At 46.7% G+C, this 20,664-nt stretch overlaps 1 protein-coding gene across 5 annotated transcripts in view; it reads right to left on the bottom strand.

The window, feature by feature from the left end:
* Zfh2 (Zn finger homeodomain 2) overlaps positions 1-20,664 on the bottom strand; it is a 315,460-nt gene that overhangs the window by 277,173 nt on the left and 17,623 nt on the right. For all 5 annotated transcript variants that reach the window (XM_076815521.1, XM_076815525.1, XM_076815523.1 and 2 more), the window contains exon 2: positions 4,585-4,635. The gene's annotated coding sequence lies outside the window, so the exon portion shown is untranslated. The remainder of the gene's footprint in view (positions 1-4,584; positions 4,636-20,664) is intronic.

Below are 20,664 nucleotides of genomic sequence, written 5' to 3'. Positions count from 1 at the left end.
AGGCTCGACATGCGTCCTAGCTGCCCGCTCCACGCCGCATTCCCAGAAATAGTTTTAATCTCAGACGTGCTGGAGACCTCGTCGGCCAGCTGGCGGCCAGGGAAATCCATAAATTTCCGCTTTCCACCGGGATCGATACAGCCGATGAATGATTAATCCGCCCCATCGGCGCTCCGGCTTTATAATAAATTCTCTCCTGCCAGCCTGGCCAATGATTGTCACTGGCCGAGGACGTTTCAGAGGAATGAAGTTACAATTTCGTTATAGGGTAGGTGTACCATTTTTGGCCATTGCACTGTTTTTGGCCATGTGTATAATTATCTTATTTCTTAAACTGCTTGCAGATCATTATTATGCGGAGAATTTCACACGATAAATATTTTGTTTAGTATACCCGCAGAGATATAAGGTTACATTTATTGCTTAGGCGGAGAAATATTATATTTTTTAATAACTGGCCAAAACTGGTACAATACTTTAAAGTGGCCAGAAATGGTGCGTCTACCTTAACTAGTCCTCCTTTTAATTACGCATTCTACGGATTGGGACCTGTCGACGATATCGTTTTGGTCGTTAAATATTCCTTAACGTTTCCCCGCGTTTAGCGACAAAGCTACCGATGCCTGCGAGAGATTAGTCACGGTATATAAATTAATATAGTAGGTTTGACATTTTGCGGTTGAATCCTGGATCCATTTTTCCTGGGAAGCTGCACGAGCGGACGGATAAATTTCCAAGTTATTGAAGATGGGTTTTAATTAGGCGCCACAGTTGTCTGGGTTGATGTTATTTATCAGGACAGACCGAGAGGGAGCGAGATGCCTGCACGTTCGTAAAATTCAGAAATACGGTACATTGCGTAGCCTGCTTACACGAGCGTGACAAATTTCATTGACAGCCGTGACATGGATGTTGAGAGCGTAGAACATTAAACCATAACTAATTTGTCAGCGACACGGTTCACGATAAAAATTCAATTTCCGCTTTCCGAGGCGATTTGCATGATAAGTATAATTTGTATGATAATTCTGCATTAATAACGATTAAGATATAATATACATAATGGACCGGAGTTCTCTCGAAACCGAGTTCTCTCTTGCCCCCCTCTCGTGTTCCCCAGCTTTCGAACATTCCTTTCCTTTTTATTCGTCCTTTTCGTTATTACAGATGCGTTCTCGCCGTTCGCGTATCGACGGGCCCGTGTATCGAATTTTTTTCGTTCCTTAATCACCACGAACCAACTTCACGGTTTATTATAATAACGATCCTTTATTTATTAAGGATCGTTACGTGCGAAATGATAAATTTCGGAATAACGAAGGTTGGCGAAATATATCTATTGGATCGTGGACTTCGCAGCCATAGAGTTCTATCGGAAAATCCATAAGAAAATCTTAAGCAATCGCGAAGTATGTATCGTCGATTATTTCTTCGTAACGAAAGTCACATTTTTACCTGGTGGAAAATCCGTAAAACTATCCGAAGGAATCGTCAAGTATCGAAGGTGATTTCTTCATACCGTATGTTAGTTCTTCATTAGTACGACGATTATGTTTGCTTCGGCTGAACTTTGCGCGTTCCTTTTTCATCACCATCGGCATCCATCTTTAGCGAACACTCACGTTGATTACGTAAACTACCTTTTTAAGGAACGGAACCAGCGTTAATCACTGGATAATGCCAGATAATGACCGCGCAATTAAATCGTTTCGAGCGAACACAGGGAATGAATTAAGTGCATCGATTAAAAATATAATAATAGTGTATTTCCCATCGATCATTCTCCTCCGTGAAACTTGTAGCCGATCAGGGTCAGGCGAAATCCCATTCGAACACAATAATGAATAAAGCTCGTTACACTGCGGAATAAAATAATAACGGTACCACTGTACTCACTGCAAAAAATAATTGCAAAGTACACACACACACACCATTCCCGCAGCACGATTTACTCAACTGAATGCAGCCTTCGCGAGGATAATAAAAGATAAAACGCGCATAATTAAACAAGATGGTTAAACAAGGTGGTACAGTGAGCCTTAACGCGTCGCTAACACAAGAAGCATCAACCACATCTTATCAATAATTCAATGAAAACTATCTACTCCATCTTTGAACTTATTAACCCCCGCATTTCGAACACTCATACGCCCACCTTAATTCCCTTCAGTGCACAAGTCCCATCCCCAAAACATTTCAAACGCCCACGATCTTTTCACTCGTAAGTCCCGAAAAACGGAGCCCCTCAACTGCGAATTTCCCCTCCCATACGAGTCCCCGCCAAGCCGCGTCAGATTCCAATCGAAGGGTCCGCCGCGAAAGCTACAATACAGCCTCGATCGGCGATGAATCAACGCGCCTCCGTCATCGGAGTCACCACGACTAGCTAGCCCCCGTAAAAAGGTAGGCGCGACACGGGGCACACGATAAATCCCGGTTCAAACCGTCGGACAGAATATTTCATTCGCGTAACGTCGCGTTAACAACTCATCGGGAGGTATTACGCGTGCCGTTCGAGATTACCGGTGCCAATAACCTTGCTGCCTGATCTATGCCCGGCCAGATACCGGGGGCATCCGTCGCAGAAAACCCGCGTACGACGGGCAAGCCCGTTTATTGTCGGCCGCGTGGATACGGCGAGTCGTGTATCCCAGGCCCGCTTAGCCGTGGCCCAACAATGAAGCCCCGAGAAAAATGATCCTCGCTCCGTGGAGACGCGGAGGCAGGGCCCCAATGGGTTTCCTCGCGCGCCGCTTAACGACGATTTCGATCGTTTACGACTTTAATAATTTAGGCGCGGCCTGGCTCGCGAAGCTCGACACGTTTTCGGTCGTAAACCGCGCGACTAAATCCGTATTTATGGGGAAGAAGAGGTAGTCCAGCAACGGGCCCCTGTCTCCTTCATCCTTCGCGCCGCGCCGTCTCGCTTCCGCCCGACGCCCGGCCGTTTCTCTGTCTCACCCGTGGACCGGGGGAATCGACACCGTTGCATCGCGCCCCCGGGGGGAATCGATCCGATCGAGAATTCGTTGAGACGCGCTGGCACGATGCATCGATTCGTTTGGTCCGGTTTGCTGGATAAACGACGGCAGACCGCGGGGAGGGGACATCTTGTTGCAACGTTTTTGACGAGCCGTTACGAATCCTTGGGTGAAAGGTTTGGGTTGCTTATAGAAATTATACGATGGCACTGGCGCAAGGATCAATTAAGGGGCTATGCCTACCTGTAAGATCTGGAAACACAAGTATTTTCGGGATTTTCTTTTAAAACTTGACGACTTTTTTCAATAAACGGTTGTATATTTTAAAGTATATATTTTAAAGTTCATGTAATTTTTTTTTGCATTACGGTATCGAAATAAATAATCGAATTTTAGGCGATTTCACGGCAGCGTTTTTTTATTTATGCAGTTTACGGTGACCACTGTAGCTTTGATCTGGTTCATCAGAAATGGAAAATTCGACCAAATTTAGTTTGTATATTTGATTATCTAGTCCTTAATCATGGCGTTTTCATTTCCATTACGTAGTTTTTATTTTACACATGAAAAATAAGGAATAATGAGAGCGATTCTGTGGCGAAAATCGATACTTTTGATATGAGAAGCCGCCATTTTGTAGCAAATTAATTTCTCGGGATAATGAACGATTAAGGACTAGATAATCTAACGTACTAACTAAATTCCCGCGAATTTTTTTATTTCGGACGCACTAGGTCAAAATTAGACGCAAACTTCTGAAAAAAGTCGCTGCCGGGAGATCGCTGACATTTCATATACTTATTTATATTTTCCATCGCAAAAATTACTACAGGTAGTTATTGATTTGGGAAAAAATGGCTAATGTTTAAAGTAAAAGTTTAAATTTTTATCATAAATCTTGCCTGATTTTCGTCAATCAAAAGAAAACTAAGCAGCGGATAAAAAAATCCTTTGTTCAAATACTAGATAATATAATATAATAAGTAAATTCTTTTGAATTTTTTATTTTAGATGCTCGACTTTCGAGCAGCAGTGGGCACCGCAGAAGCCTTTTTATTTAGAGAGCCTTCGAGTGATGGACAATAACTTAGTTATTGATAAATATTTTTAAATAAAAAAATTACCATGCACGGTCCTAGATGCAACTCTTAAAAGGAAAAAAGACTTTATGGAAAATGTGTTATAGCTTCTGAGTAAAAAATTTCCAAAGACCACCCTTTTTTCGGCCTCCTGACTGAGCATGACCGCTTAAGTTATTCAAAGAATTCCATGGAAGTGACACGATATCGATATTCCATGATATTCCATCGTATCAAGCGGGGAGTACATGAGTGTTCAACAAGAAAAGTCAGTCGTCAATTTCGGTTAATTTTCGAAAATAGCTCGCGATCCTGAGAACGTTCGAAATACGAAACACGCAGCCGTATCGTTTTGAAAAGAAGCCAAACTTGCCTTTCGTACGTAACGGAACTGGCTCGTTAGTTAAATAGAAGCTGAAGCTGGGCATGGGTTGGAATAATATACCTACACGTATAACAAGGTCCCCCTGGGCTCAGCCGTGAGACATTCCGTACGCTCTTTATATTCGCTGTTCACGACTTACCGAGAACGCAGACAGCAGGACTCATCTACGCTCCTTCCGCTCCCTTACGTCCTGGAACAGAAAAACACGGACAGAGTGAGCACGCACGCTTCAGCGGACACGCGGAGGAAAATATAACGAAGGCAGGCTCTCAAACGTTAATGCTCATATCGGGCAGGTGTGAATTCACGTACTGGATTATGACACTCTGTATCTTAAAGGCGTCGCCAATCATCTCCCAAGATTCACGCGCGATAAAGTCCCGCGCTTAAAAATCAACCATGGACATTTTTGGCTCCAGCCAGTAGTTACTGTATTTTTGCCAAATTATCGTATCTCTCGCCAGACTGTCCAGTGAACGTTTCGCCGATTTTGAGGCACGGGTGATTTGTAGTCATTAGTCCGTCGTTTTTCATCGAGAAGGGTTTGGATTCTGGTGTTCGCAAAAAGTCGAATAATTTTCAAATAAACACCAAAGCTGGCGCAGGGTGATAATACAACCCACTGCTTCCCAAGTGTTTAATACCCCCGACCCATAGAAGCTAACTAATACGCAGAGATAATCTATCTGACTCGCAATAACTCCGCGGATTCGCAGCATACAATTAAAGAAGCAGAAAAACAATGATCGATCAGGACGACAATAACAGCATCGCACAATGCACACCACGGAACAATGACCACAAAAGGAGAGGCCCGTTTTTGGCCCATGAAATATTCACCGAGAAGGGGAGTCGCTGTTCGGTATCCCCGAACCGAGGCCCACTAACAATAACCAAGAGGACAGCGCTTTAATCAGCATAATTTCGCGCAGTCGAAGGTATGCAAAGACAAAAGGATCGTCGGTGACGAGAAACGGGAAAAGGGACCGGGGTCGTTGCCGTGGTAGGCGCAATTAAAGCGACATTAATTAATTGTTAGCACAACAATGCATCCACGTCGAGGGGGGGCAGGGATGCAGCCAGGGGGTAGGGAGGGAGGGCAGCCAGGCCCCCGGAGCCTTCATAAATTTACATGTCTTTCGCCGCGAGAATCATTTTTTACAGCCGTTAGGAGAGTGTCGGCGGTTGGTGTGCGTGCGGAGAGAAGCTGCGGACCTACAGCAAAGCACGGGCTATATTACGGGTCCCCATGGTGTTGCTCATAATAACCATCGATGTCTCTCCGTGGGCATGGAAGCAGCCTCGAGGTTCGATCTTGTTATCCGTCTCGGCTCTCGATCGAAATACTTCGGCTCGATCGACTTCGCAGCTCGATAATTATCGCGCTTTTTACGTCCACGGCCACCTCGCGGCGCAACGCTATTATTAACGAGAACCAGTAACGATTTTTTCAGAAGAAAATCCCTTCCTTCCCCGACGTACCTGTCAGGGATAATTGGGGCCCCCGTTTTCAGACGCCACTAACTCGGGCATAATTTCATCGCTTTTTCTTGCAAATTAATTACTGCATTTACTTAAGATTATTCTTGGCTTTAATTGATAGTAATTCGATCTATCCTTGAAAGTAAATGGTATAATAATGCCCAGAAAAATTGCTGAACACACAGGATTGGTCTCCGCTCGAACCGCATGTGCCTTTCTTCATTGCGACACACGCAACATCTGTGCTTCGGGAATTAGCTGTGCTTTCTGCGAACCAGCAGAGGATGATATTTGTTGAACTTTCGACAAGCTAGATTATTTATATTATTGTAGAAACCAGTTTGTTCCAGTTGCTGTTAAGGGTGACGAGCCTCATAGATGCAAAGCACACGGGAGGCTCTATTTTTCGCATAATGAATGATTTGCACGCGCGCCAGTTGTTTGGTTACCGGTGGAAACGTTTATTTTCGACAACGGCGCGGTCGTTGGTTGGAAATTCGAAAAATTTCGCAGGGTACGCTCTCACCCGGCCGCAGTACCGTTGTATTAAAAGAGATACGCGATCGTAACGCGAGACCGAGACGTGGGTGGTTCGTTGCACGAGAGCCGATAGGTAGTTATTTTTAATGTTGCCCCCGAGCGTGGCCAGGAAAAAGAACACACTTATAATCGATACAGGTGCTACCGAAATTAATTCGACGCTCTTCGATCGCGGAGGATAAAAGCCGCAACGTTCCTCGAGGACGAGCGACTCGGAACGAAATTAAATTGTTGATTGCGAAAGCGAATGCTATATACCCGACAGCTTTCCTGCCCTGCTGAAAGACTACTGGAAATGTTTAAAGAACCTCGCCTGTGAAGAGGGACGCAAATGAACAGCAAATAAAAACACAATTGAGGACCTTGCAGCAAGAGCAGCGCAGCTGCATCTTCATCAACTTGAAGTAAATTAGGGAAAACTGTTTATAAAATTATTGCTTCGACTTGAAATTAAAAAGAGACCTCTAATTGAAAAAACAACATATTTTCTCACAATAAATAGTAGGTACTGACTTGATCACTTTTCATTTCTATTTCTGGCGAATTTTTCGAATCTCGAGCATTCGTACTGTGCAAAAAAGTAATGGGAGAAGATTCAAAATTTATAATAAATCATTAATTCGTTATCGGATTTACATCAAATGTGCAGCAAACGATGCAGATTTTTTTTACGTATGTTACACATAACTCAAAACAGTCGAAACTGGAGCTGCAAGGTCCTCAGTTCCTCCGTTAACGTATGATCTTCGCTCACTTTCTAGTTTCTATACTATGCATAGTTTTGCACTGCACTGGTTACCCTGTTCGAATAGGCAATCTTCTAATTACCTAGAACACAGTACATTATTTAGTTATCTAAGACAAGGGAGCAGCAAATATTTCTATAATTATATTTCATATTACATTATTTTATTTTATTTTATGTTATCATTTTATATATATATTTTTTATTTCTTTCGCTTATTTTTATCTTTCTATGTAGTAATGGTAATAATTTTATATCTCTGTACACTAGAGGGTTTCCCGTTAATAATAATAATAATAATAAATAAATAATTCAGGATTTAAGCCGCATCCAACCCTGTTCTACCGCCACTCCACATCGCAACACCTAAATAATCACTCCAAAGCTCTCAATCACCTCGCGCACCAATTTAGGTCACCCACAGATTCACTGCAACGAGCGACGAAGCTTTACAATCGAAGAAACGCTAGATTTCCGGCAAGCAGCCCCACGAAATTAGACAACGGCCTACCGGTGCAACGTTACGAATCGATTAAACCACCGCAGAACTCTAGCCCGCGAGGACAAAGGGTGAAGAAGATCGCGGGGTTGCTCCCCAAAAACAATGGCCCCTGGCTGGTCGGAGTAAAGTAACACCGTGTCCAATAAAAAGCCGCGCGAGCGACATGTTAGTAGCAACGCTTTTATTACCGCCTTTACGATGCTTTTCGGGTCCACTGGCTGCTCGCCATTGATCCAGGAATCACCGATCACTGCTCCGAAAAAGCTTCGCCCCGGAATTTCGACGGTCCCCGCGGTCACCGGCCATCGGGCATATTTTATTTACGATGCCCTGCATTATCATCGGGCAGACGCGCGCCATTGTGGGCTACGTGTGCGTTATTGCGGGCCGGAGAGAAACACATAGACAGAAATTTATGCGTGGGCGAAACGAGCAACCGAACCGCACAAAGTGGACGTATCTCGCCTCGCCTCGAATTAATAAACAACAACAAATGACCGCCTACGTCCGCCCCTTTCTCCGTCACCGATTTCATCGTTCTGGTAGTCGATCCGTAAAAGATCCCTTTCTCTCTCTCTCTCTCTCTCTCTATCTTCATCCTCCTCGCGCACACGCGTGTTACACCGCCCTCCCTCTATTTCCCGTCACCCTCATTCCTGCCTCTTCATTCTTCCTCGATCCTGGACCGCCCGCGGTGACCCTCCCGAAGGCTCCCGCGTCCTCCGTGGATCATTTGCACGGCGATCGTTACCGATCCCGAGACATCGCGCTCCTCGCCCGAGCAGCGAGCATTTTTTAAACATTCCCTCGCAGCTCGATTATTATACCACACCGCGGGCATTTGGAATTTCGACGAACCCCGCGCAGGCCCGGCGAATTCGTCGGGACTCGCGCCTCCTGTTACTCCGCGCTTTGGTAAAATTCGTCAACCGAACGGCTCGTCGTGCGGTTAATTCGAGCTTTCCGTCTGTTCGTTAGCGGAGTTACGTGAACGGCCGACGTTTAAGTCTTCAATCTTCCAATTGCAACGACTAACTTCGCGATTACACGGTGGTCGTTGTCATGGAACAGCGTAGACGAGACTTCATCGGTTGCGCATCTTCGGCTACCAGGAATAATTGTACGTCGCGCAATTGCGTTCGTTAATCGTACCTAACCAGTGGCGGAAGCTGTAGAATACTGTTCGACGAATGAAGACAGCTATAGACACGTTTGTGGGAATAATGACGATAAAGTGCTGAAAGGTTTTCTGTGCACATGTTGCTGCCAGAACCCGCGAACTTCGTTGCGATATCGTGGAGTAGTTCGCACTGGTCTTGCTACGAAAAGTGCACGCTCGCCATTCCATACGAGGCAGGTTTTGTCAGGTCGAAATTCACCATCGAAGGGTAATCGCCTCCAGTAGTTTCCCTTTGTGGGACAGAGGACGTGGGCACACGCACGGCGCTGAATAATTAACTCCACTCCGCCGGCGCCGGTTTTATCGTAATTATCGCGCTCGTTGCCGCCAGAAGCGGCTCGATCGATCGTAGATCGCGAAAATGATCGACGCGAGCGCCGGTGTGTGCCACTTCTGCGGCTCGCGCAATCGCTATTGGAAAACAAACGACACTCGCCTCCTCGTTGCTATTTAAACGCCCAGCAATGGCATATCGCCGATTTATTCCCAAGCTTTTCTTCCCAATCCTCGGGGCCAGTGATCACGTGCGACGAACACGCGCGGGTGAACCTGAGCGCGAGCAGGGCTCGAGGATACGAGCGGAGTTGTTGCAACGAAGAACGATAATACGCGGGCAGTTTTAGAATCGACGCGGCAATTTTAGAATCGCCCGGGTATTTTTTTAACATTGCGGAGTCCCCTGGGTGACGTAAAGAGAATTTAAGATTCTAGGAGCCGAGTGCGGATTTTCGGCGGGCGAAAACAAAGCGGAGGAAAAGATGCCCTCGACTATTTTAATTTTAGAACAAGCGGCCTGCACCGGACTTCTTTTTTTTTTTAACTCGGTTTATTGTACTCGATGGGGATAAAGTGCTGCCGATATTCTTGGACGGTGGTTCGCCGAGAGGATCCTGCAGGGGTCATTCCACGCGAAGTCGGACACTTTTCGGAGGAACATTTCGGATTTTGGTGCAACTTGGATATGTCATAGTCTTTAGGGGTATATTAACATATCTCGAAGGATTTTTCGAAATGTCAGAAATTGTGGATGTTACAGCTCTTTGAAATATAGTGTTTACTATTTTTCCAAAAATTATAACTGTTGAACTAATAAACTGATAAAAATGACCTTTTGGGTGCTTACAGTGCAGATATAAGAGTACCTAATAAAAATTATTTCACTTAATACAAACGAATATTTTACCATTTATTTAGTAATTGTTCTAAACAAATGCAATTTCATAGTTGAAGGCACCTTTTAAAAATTTGGAAAAAATAGGAGGATAAAGCCCTGTTTTTCCTCTTTATGGACCTGTTTTGAAAAACGTGGACGTTTTAAAATGGGCGAAATGAAAATTAATTGAATGCATAGCTGCGTCAAATCACACCGGCTCGACTGGTCGCTCGGGCCGTGCGGTACTCGCAGCGGCCAAGCGGCTATATCTGATATTCTTATACAGGATTCTCGAAAATGGTAAGTATTTGAAAAAAATTGAAGGAGGAAAACTCTTACTGTTTTTTATATCCGACATAATACGGTATCTGAATTTTTGGTGTTCGCAATATTTTCCTTGAAACGAGGGTGAGTTTTAGTTTTTTAAATGGAATGTTATATATTTGATTACCCAATATGAAAGCGACTGCCAAGACAAATTCAACCATATGGTATACTATGACCGTCAAGGGCACACAAGGTTAGGAATGAAATAAAGAAACCATATCTACTAGATAGATAGTTCAATATATTTACTTCAAACCTTGCAGCGGTCCTCATTAATACCCTATATAAAAGTGGCAGGTATAGCCGCTTGGCCGCTGCGAGTACCGCACGGCCCGAGCGACCAGTCGAGCCGGTGTGATTTCACGCAGCGTTACATTCAATTAATTTTCATTTGGCCGATTTTAAAACGTCCACATTTTTCAAACCATGTCCATAAAGAGGAAAAACAGGGCTTTACCCTCCTATTTTTTCAAATTTTTAAACAGGTGCCTTCAACAATAAAATTGCATTTGTTTAGAACAATTACTAAATAAATGGTCAAATATTAGTTTTTATTAAGTGAAATAATTTTTATTAGATACTCTTATATCTGCACTGTAAGCACCCAAAAGGTGATTTTTATCAGTTTATTAGTCCAACAGTTATAATTTTTGGAAAAATAGTAAACACTATATTTCAAACAGCTGTAACATCCACCATTTTTAACATTTCGAAAAATCCATCGAGATATGTTTATACACCCCTAAAGACTACAACATATCCAAGTTGCACCAAAACCCGAAATGTTACTGCGAAAAGTGTCCGACTTCGCGTGGAATGACCCGAAGGTGAAAGGGAAGCTCGCCTGCCGCGAAATTTGCGTGCGACGTAATACCATCGAGTTCGATATTCCCAACCAGACGGTCGGGTGGAGCGTCGCTTATTGAATTATAAATTTTCGCTCGTGAATTATCAACCCCGGCGTGATCGACGCTTAACAAGCAACGCGACGTTATCCCAAAGTGCCACGAGGGGGCGAACGGGAGAAAGGAAAAAAAAAAAGACCAGAGGGGGATCGCGGTTGGAATGTAAATACGACAGGCGCGCGATAAATAATTCCTCGTACGATCGATGCACAAACGGTCGTTAAAGCACGACGGACACTCCCGGTTTCGAGAGTGAACATTGAATCGCAGGAGTTGACGCTCGGCACATCCGAAGGCGATTCGTCTTTACCTCGACCTTCCACCTTCGCGCACTTTTTCACGGGGCCCTCGGCGACGCGACGGTCGCACGGCAAGCCGAGGAAGCGGAGGCGGCATTGCGAAATCACTGCTGAGATAATGACGGGCGTAGAACGGGCGGCGGGCCAATTTGCATAGGTAATTACCGCGGTGCGTTGTTAATAACTAATTAATGAGAGGAGGTCCGGCTCGGAGCGTCGTGGTACACGTGTGACGCAACCGTCGCGCGGCACCAGGCGACTGTTAATTGATCGGCGATTAATCATGGCACCTTTATCGCCTCTTCCTCATCTATCGATTCTCTACCTATGTCTTTTCCCTCCGCGCGGCTGTATAATTACCACCGAATCGATACCCGTCGCGTAGCGTGTCTATAACGGCTGATTAGAATTTATACTTCTAAATATCCTCGGGGTCGGCGAGAGTTGGAAACTTGTAGCAAGATTGATTGGGAATACCTACTCGTGCTCGGTTTCTGGTAGTTGCCGCGGCTGTTGATTGGAACGACGGGTTAATAATGTTCTGTAAAACGTGGGGCTGATGATTCTGTGGGACTCTATCTACCGGAGTTTTAATTCCGTTCGGGAGCTTCTGGTCCCACTTTACGTGCTAGAAGTAATGGATCTCTTTCGAATGTTCCACGACGAATGACCTACAAAATTGTGGATCAAATGTCTCGGGGAACATATGAATTAAAACGCAATCAATTGTAATCAAGTCGACGACGGCAATCAGTAGACTCGAGGGAGATTTATGGCCAGCCAGATCCAATAAATATTGATAATCACTTGGCTGTTTCTCGCCGAAAGAGCTCCGAGATTTATGCCAGCTTGAGGATTTCGTAAAAATACCGGCTCGAAATCACGGCGTTTTTACGACTCACCGGGACGGTGTCCATAAAGCGATCGGGGCTCGCCTAGGCGTAGAATGTTTCCTTATTTAATGTACTCGAAGCGCCGCAATGTCGCATGCAGCTGACGAGAGACTTATTAGTTCAAGGTTGCTAAGGTAATTCCGAGTCTGACTTCATGCGCGTGTACCGCTGCTGCCGGAGTGTCAACCGCATCTTCCGATCGACTAAAGAATACGACTTAAAGCCGGAAGCTTCGTGATTAATGGTCCGACCTGACTGACGAGAAGAAGAATAATATTCACCAGCAATGCAGGAAAGAATCTGACGCAGAAGAGGAGGTTCGATGAAGAACACCCATTGAGACTCTACAGCGATTCGATTTCTAACCCGAAGATCTGTTTACACGCCCAATGACTCCAGCCAGAGTCCCACTACTGCCATTTCGACATCCCTTAACACCTGGCTGGTTCCTCGATACGGTGGCGGAGAGTTAGGCAAAGTAATCTCGAAAGTTCTAATAACTTAAATCGACCTGAACGCCGCGAAACACTGAACCCGTCCAGCAGCAGTTACAAACCCGCGGCCCATATTCTCAGCGGAGAGGTTGTTACGTTTGTTTAAACCGCGGGGGCGGTCATTCTTACTCTTGATCGGGGGATGCATCCGAATGGCACAAGCTTCCTCTTGCCGGCTTGCTCCAGGGGGTGAGCGTCGGTCGGGGATCCTCGCGGAGGTCGTGCACGTTCACTGACAACGACAGAGGTCCAAGGGCGCCCGCGCGCGCGCGCGCTTCACGCGAGGAACAGGCGTGGATGGTGGCGGTCGTGGAACGATATCAAGAAATCGGGATCGGCGAAAAAATCGTGCGAAAGAGGAAGGAGCGAGCGTGGTGGCGCTGCCGTCGACGACGGCGACGTACGACGACGACGGCAACGACGGCGACGACGGCGAGAGGCGTCTCTCGCGCGACACACACACGTGGTGGGGGCGTCTGCGGCCGCTACGGCAGAACTAAGGGGTTGTTTGCCCCGTTGGGGGGTCTCGAACGGCTCCGTCACCCCACCAAGCCTTGCTATTTTGCATAGGGCCTGCGCGTCGAAGGCGGCACACACCGCCACCCACCCTCTTATTCCGAGCTGCAGCGACGCTCCATCTCCTCGAGGAGCCCGCTCCCCCTCTCCCTGCGCGCCCCGCCGCCAGCCTTTCGCACGGGGGGGCCACACTTCGATTTGTCGAATCCGCGTTTCGCGGCTCTCTAGCCTCCTTCGGAAGGGAAAGAGACGCTGCGAGTTCGTCCTTCACCCTCGAGCTACGAACTCCCCCCGCCCTCCACCCTCGCCCGACTCTCTCTCCTTTTCTCTCACTTTTTTCCCCCCATCTGTCTGTCTCGTTTCGCCCGGGCATCCTCTCGTATCCCCGTCTCCCTTCCGTCGATCCGCTCGGGCTGCTCCTCGGGCTTCTTATTTATCTCGTTGCGCCGGCACAAGCTCGTCTCGGTCATTTCCACCATGGAAACGAAGATCGAGCCGAGGAAATCTTTGACCTCGAGGATCTCGGCTGGCGTAGAGTGCCGGCTCGTAAATTGGAGATTGCGAGGTCGTTACTTCCTGCGGAGCGTCTGTTAAGATCGCTGGAGGGTGAGTGTTTGTCTTGCGAATATGAGATTAAGTCCGAGGGACTCGCGGCTGGAGGAATATTGAATCGGTGATAGCTCCTAATGGGATAGGAGGCAATGAATATAAAATAGGACCGGCCTTTATGCCCCGTTCCCTATTTAATTATCGCCGGGAAACCGAGCGCCAGGGCACCGTAACGGCGCCTCGGCCGAGAAAACGTGAGCTTCGAGCGCTCGCGAGAGGACACGAACCGCGAATACCGAAACTTCGGTGCGAGTCGACATCGGAGCATCCAGTGGTCGAGAACATTGCGGTAACCGAGCCCACAATGCACCGCGGGGATGAAGTCCGATTCTTGTCGTGAATAAACGATATTCGAGCTGCCACTGGAACCCACCCCCTCTGCTCCTCTCGAGGTTAAAAATTTCAGAAACTCTCAACCCTCGCGCAGTTTAAAAGACCGAGATCACTCGGAGCGGTAAGCGACTGTCTAAAATACACGCGCTTTTGAGAGGGTCTAGGGTGAAATGGAAATTCACCGGAAAACCCTTATCATTCTAGTCGGGCTGGAGTTGCTCGGTCGGAAGTAAGCTCGCTGGAACCGCGGAAGACCAATCAACGGCTGGGTTTCCCTTTCCAGCCAGGCAAAGGGTTGCGATTCAAGGGTTGGCCGAAAGCTAGTTAACGCCTCCGCGTAATTAAGCAAAGCAAATGCGTGGTGCGCGCGGAGAAAGGTCCACGCTCCACCCAGGCTCCGACGAGTGAGGACAAGAGTGGTTGAACCCTCTCGGGTAGAGAGGGCGACAAGCCCGGCCTCATTGGAGGTGGATTGGTTAGCGCATGTATAATTAGCGCCAGCAGACAGGGGGGCTACGGGGCCAGAGGGGGTTGCGGGCCGAGAGGACGAGGGAGAGAGGAGAGGAGAAACACAGGGAGTCCCGGTGGAGGACAGGGTGGAGCCACTCCGTCGGCGCATGTGCCAGCATCCCTTGGAACCGGAGATATAATGTATTCATAACGTAGCTGCCCGACGTTCTACCCTCTCCTGCGCGTTCATCCCTCTGTCCGGCGTAACCCATTCCTGATTCACCGTCGCGCAACATTCCGGGCTAACGGTCGATTAATTGGCGGATTCTAAGAACGCGCCCCGCCAGGAAAGGTCTTAGACAATATTCGATTCCGGGAAATTCCGTCGTAATTGAATAGGTTGGAACGTTGATTGCGCCCGGCTCGCGCACCTGTTAAAAACCTTGGCGTGCTCGAAATAACTTGGGTAATTCGTTCGTGGATGCGTGGATCCTTTGGCCACGGCAGTGGTCGTCGACGGCCAAGCGTTGGGGGATGAAGTCGAGCGGGAAGATAAATTAGTCACGGAAATTATAGATTAGCGATCTGTATCTGATGAGCGGTAGGTACGTTCGAGGCTGTCCCAAATTGGGGAGTCCAAGGGATTAAGATAAAAGAAACGTGGAAACCATGCGATTGATCGTTGCTATCGGGTTAGTTTCGAGCAGCGCCATCGAAATAAACTGGACCGTCCAAGAATCCATTCAAGTGCTCATACTCGCGCATTCTCCTCGCTAAAAATCATACGACATACCACTTCCATTGGATCACATTCTACCACAGTTTATGATCCCCCGCTGCGTGTAGCTGGGCACCCAATAAAGAACCGCGGGAAATTTACTCGCTCGCGCACAACCCTGTGCCGTGCTACATATTTAACGCGGAATGGCGAACAGTGGGCAAAAGTGAGGTAGTTTGTTTCAAAATCAAAGGACTTTTGATAGAAAGGAGATAGAGCGATGATTTTTTTTTTAATTAAAGCTGAAAGATTGCAGAATATGGGAAAATTAATGAAATTATGGTACGAACGTTTTTTACCTTTGAAAATCTGTGTTAAACTTGAAATTTTACAATAAAATTATGTTTCATCCATTACCATGTTCGGTTAGAATTTTTTTTTTACCGAATTCTAACCGAGCACGGTAGTGGATAAAACATAATTTTATTGTAAAATTTCAAGTTTAACCCAGATTTTCAAAGGTAAAAACCGTTCGTACCATAATTTCATTAATTTTCCCATATTCTGCAATCTTTCAGCTTTAATTAAAAAAAAAATCATCGCTCTATCTCCTTTCTATCAAAAGTTCTTTGATTTTGAAACAAACTAGCTCACTTCTGCCCACTGTGTGGCGCTAGGGTGAATCGACGGACCGGTACGAGGGAGCAACTGTGCGTCTCGTAAAATTAAAATCACACCTCCGGTGTCGCACCCTCCTTGCAGTATGCAAACTGCGCGGGCCAACGAGTCGATACACAGCCTCCCTCTAAGAGACCAATAAAGCTGGCCCTTATCCAGGTAAACGTGACAGGATCGTCGCCCTCGTACGAGAGTATCGTGTATCGAAAGAAGAGAGAACGACCCTCGAACGTGTGCCGTGTATTTTGGTCCGGATCCTAGATAACCCGGTGTGCTTTTCCGGATGCTTGAGCACGACACATGTCCCGATCGTCCAGGCTCTTCCCTCCTCGTGCCGAGGGTCCGTCGACGAGCGCTGGGGGGTGGCCGCGTGCGGGAGGAAGGAAGCGAGGGTAGAGAGCGTTCTGCGGTTTCACCCCCGAGGACACGGTGTCATCAAGCGCAATTAGGGATGAGTCTCGGTCATCAACACGTGTACCAAGCTTTCCGTCGCGATGAGAGTGTGTCCCGCTGCCGCGCGCGGCCATCGGTGTGACCAGGTTCGCTGGCCCCCTCGCCGGGGCTGCTCTCTCCTATCGCATTATTTCTTTCCTTAATTTCGTTTCATTCCCCTATGACGCCGCGGCCCGACGCTACGTCTCTCTCCCATCGACCCAGCCCCCGTCCTTCTCCGTTCGTTTCTATGAACCTTGTTGCAGCCTGACTGCGCCCGTGCGATTACTCCCGTTATACGCCTTTGACGCAATTATACCTCGGCCCTTATGACGTCTCGTTAACTCCGCCAACCCCCCGGGGGGACGCTGCATTACCGCTGCGCCATCACGCCGGAAACCACGCTGCTCCGCCGTGGTGGAGGCACCGCGTAACGCTTCGGAATTGAGAAATATATTATTCATAACTGATTCGGTAAAACGAAACCGAAACTCTGGCCGACCTGGGACTAACGCTGTCTTAACGATTGATAAGGCGCAAGTGCTCTGAATCGCGCTGCTTAGGGGTGCTTTCTTCGTTCAAGGTAATTCGAATGCTTCTGGCTGAGTACACGCGCGAACTCGGACACCTTTGTTGTTTGCATTTAAATGGTATATTTAATAGTGAAATATTTCATCTTTGATAGGACTAAAGTGTTTTTATAATGTGGAGGGTTGTATAGCTCCTATAGAAATTTCCTTTCATTGCGAAGCAGCTGTATTGACAGGATCAGAGTCGAGTTGCTGATATTCCAGTGAAAAGTAGCACGTAAAACACCTGAACGAGGACGACTATGGACGACAGTGATTACGGTAAATTTGTGTAATTGCGTCGATAAAATCCGACGGTGCTCCAGTAGCCAGGGAAATGGAAACGGGGCAAGCAATCGGTGGAGTCGATTTCGTTGAACAAATTGATCTTGGTAGGTAGAAATTTGCGGCGCGGTGCGTGATAAACAAGCCGTCGTTTCTATTGTTCTGTGGAAAGCGTCATTGCGCGGCACGTATGTGCGATTACGAACGCAGATAACGGTAATGGCACCTGCAACCGTGACATGCTACACTGCAACAATTTCCTGCGGCACAGGTATTTACCGCGATGAAAGGTTAACTAGAATACAAGAAGCACAGCTTGTAGCGCCACCGATTGCGCTGACAATTTATTGCAGCCCGATCGAACCGTTCCCCGTTAACGCCGCGGGTTTAAATATTTAATTGGTCACGCTATAATGAAGAGTCACACGTCGATTCCGCGTCGCAGGGCTATAAAACATGCAAACACCGTGGGGAATTATATCGTGGAGTAGTTAGATCCTGGGAAAGGCAGCACACCCCTTACTTACACGAAAGAAGGTGCCATAACCTTCTAATAATACCTATGTATTTCGTAATTGGTCACTTAAAAACTTCATCGAACGCTTCGTCGACGAAAAATCCAGTCGAGAATTTTGTCATCGGAGCTCGCAGCAAATAAGTCTTTGTTACATTGAATATTTTAATCATTTGATGCTGCTACTACCTACAATTGGGCCTAAGTAGTTGTGCAGGAAGCTACCAACCCTCAAAATAACAGAAATTCGAATCCCATAATTACGGGATCTTTATTTGGTAAAAAATTACCAACCCATAGAACAACTCTTAAATTATACAATTATTAAAACAACCATGCCAGAGTTTCATTTTAGGGTTAATAAATAAAAGCTACAGAAAGTTTAAAATAATATTAATTATACCACTCACTATGAAATAACCCATTAAAAAACATTGCAAAACAATAATAAGAAATAAAATGAACCCCATAGAACTAAAGCTACTTTTCTTTACCAATTAAAATCTTCAAACTAAATTTACTCAGCTTCTGATCATTGAGGGTTGGCAGCTTTCTGCATAACTAGGCCCAATAGATCCTGAAATTTAATTCAGGCTTTGCGTTCTGCAGTATGTTACTGCTGTTTTTAATTACAACGCACTCGTGTCTTCAGCACCGTCCATCGAAGCACAAGCGACATCTCGCACAAACGTACCCCATATTCACCCCAATTTAAATACACAAGGACTGCGGGTTCACAATATCCAGCGGTGGCCATAAAATTGCAAAAGTTAATAATTCCCAGACCAACATCCATGGAACGTAATAAGCCGCGAGCTTAACCCGCGTCCGCGTGTGTAACGCTTGTGCTACACACACGGGGGTAGGCTACGCTCGCCCTTGCGCGAGCGTGCTCGTGTCGTCTGGGTGGGAAAGGGATCGCCGGTCAAGGCTCGATGTTTTTAATAAGCGGTCGACTTGTAGCTCGTACTAGATATTACCTTGACAGCCCTGACGTTGCACCCCCGCAACACCTTCCCTGGGTGTTCTTCCGTTCTGACGGCGGTCGAGACTGGAACACCGCTGAGGGAGACCATAAGGGGGTGCTCTACGTACGCTGTAGCCTCTAATTAACTCACACCCACCTGGCCAAGGTGCATGGTGTCGAAAGTGGACGACGTTCGCCGGCGTAACGACGAGCTACCTTGTGCCAGTGGGGCGACGTACTGCTTGGAGGTAATAATCCGGGGAAAATTTCATTATACCGCCTCTGATAATTCAACCAGCGAGTTGATAACGCCGGAGGGAGAGTTGTAACGTCGGATGGTTACGCTATGGGTCTGTTCCCTCGATGGCATCCACGGGATAAATAAAACCGTAGGAGATACCCATACGATGGCTCAGTAACGTCGAACTTCGTTAATTTTATACAGAAAGACGCTTGAATAAATTTAGCTCCGAACTTTCCATTACTTCACAGCCAGCTGGTTTGCTACGAGCATACCACCTGCGATGGAAAATAATTTCCCTCGTTAAAAGAGTAGGGAAAGCTGTCGATGAGTTTCGTTATCTGGCAAGGTACACCTCTGTCATCCGCTCCTATAAATGACTAACGAGCAGCTAGTTACGGACAACCTCCAATGGCCATTCTCTCCTTTGATTAGCGGCGTTTCGAGGGGATTGGGGTGCGGCATAGGTCCGGTGTTTATGGGCAGGTTTTCGAGGCTGGACGAAAACACGGTGCGGGTACCAGCGGTATATCGCACGGCCCTGAACTTTAGCCGCGATTAGATCGTCGTAAATTGCAATGTGGTGCACGTCGAGCATATCCATTGCCAATGGCCGGGCATTTCCATTGAATATTCTTTTCATGAATTACATATCGAAGAAACGTCCTCGCGCCTCCGCGGCGATAAAGCGTGACGGGAACGCCAGATATGTACAACCGTGCTAATGTGCGTTTGCACTCTAATCACGAGTGGGATGAACGGACAGATAGACGAAAAATATCGCCGCGATCTCGATACCTCGGCATGTACTCGTATTAGAGTCCGCCTTGTCGGGAGTGTCGCGTTCCCATGGATTTATGGCGGCCGCGATCTTCCCTACGGGTTCTACCGCGATGCAATCCCGGTCGCTGTAACTACACTCTCCGATGGAAATTTGGTAGCCAACAAGGCAGGCGAATTAAGGCCGACGATGCGATAATTAAGCCCCGGTTGTATGTTCGTTTCAATTACCGTAAGATAACGAAGTGGGATTCTTTGAAATAATAGGTCAATTTCCCTATTTAATGTCGAAGGCGTGTAAATTGAGGCGAGAATATTCAACAAGCATGGACGACTTATATAAAGGAACACAATGACGCAGTGTTTCAAACGGTTCCCGAAGAACTGGAAAAATCGAGTTTTTCCTAACATTAAATGTATCCAGGAACTTTTTCAGTGGCGCTAATTGCGACTGTAGTTTGCATATTAAATAGTAGCACGCTCGCTAATGGAATACCACAAATTGAGTTTTTGCTTTGCTGGCGTACTATTATCGTTATTATAATTTTTAAGAAGAAATATTCCAGCATCATGCTTCGCCATTCTACATACATAAACGCATGGACGC

Source organism: Andrena cerasifolii, chromosome 6 (assembly GCF_050908995.1).
Source record: "Andrena cerasifolii isolate SP2316 chromosome 6, iyAndCera1_principal, whole genome shotgun sequence".
Taxonomy (NCBI): Eukaryota; Metazoa; Arthropoda; class Insecta; order Hymenoptera; family Andrenidae; genus Andrena; species Andrena cerasifolii.
Note: the sequence above shows the minus strand (reverse complement) of the source record. Positions and strands in the feature narration are given on the sequence as shown.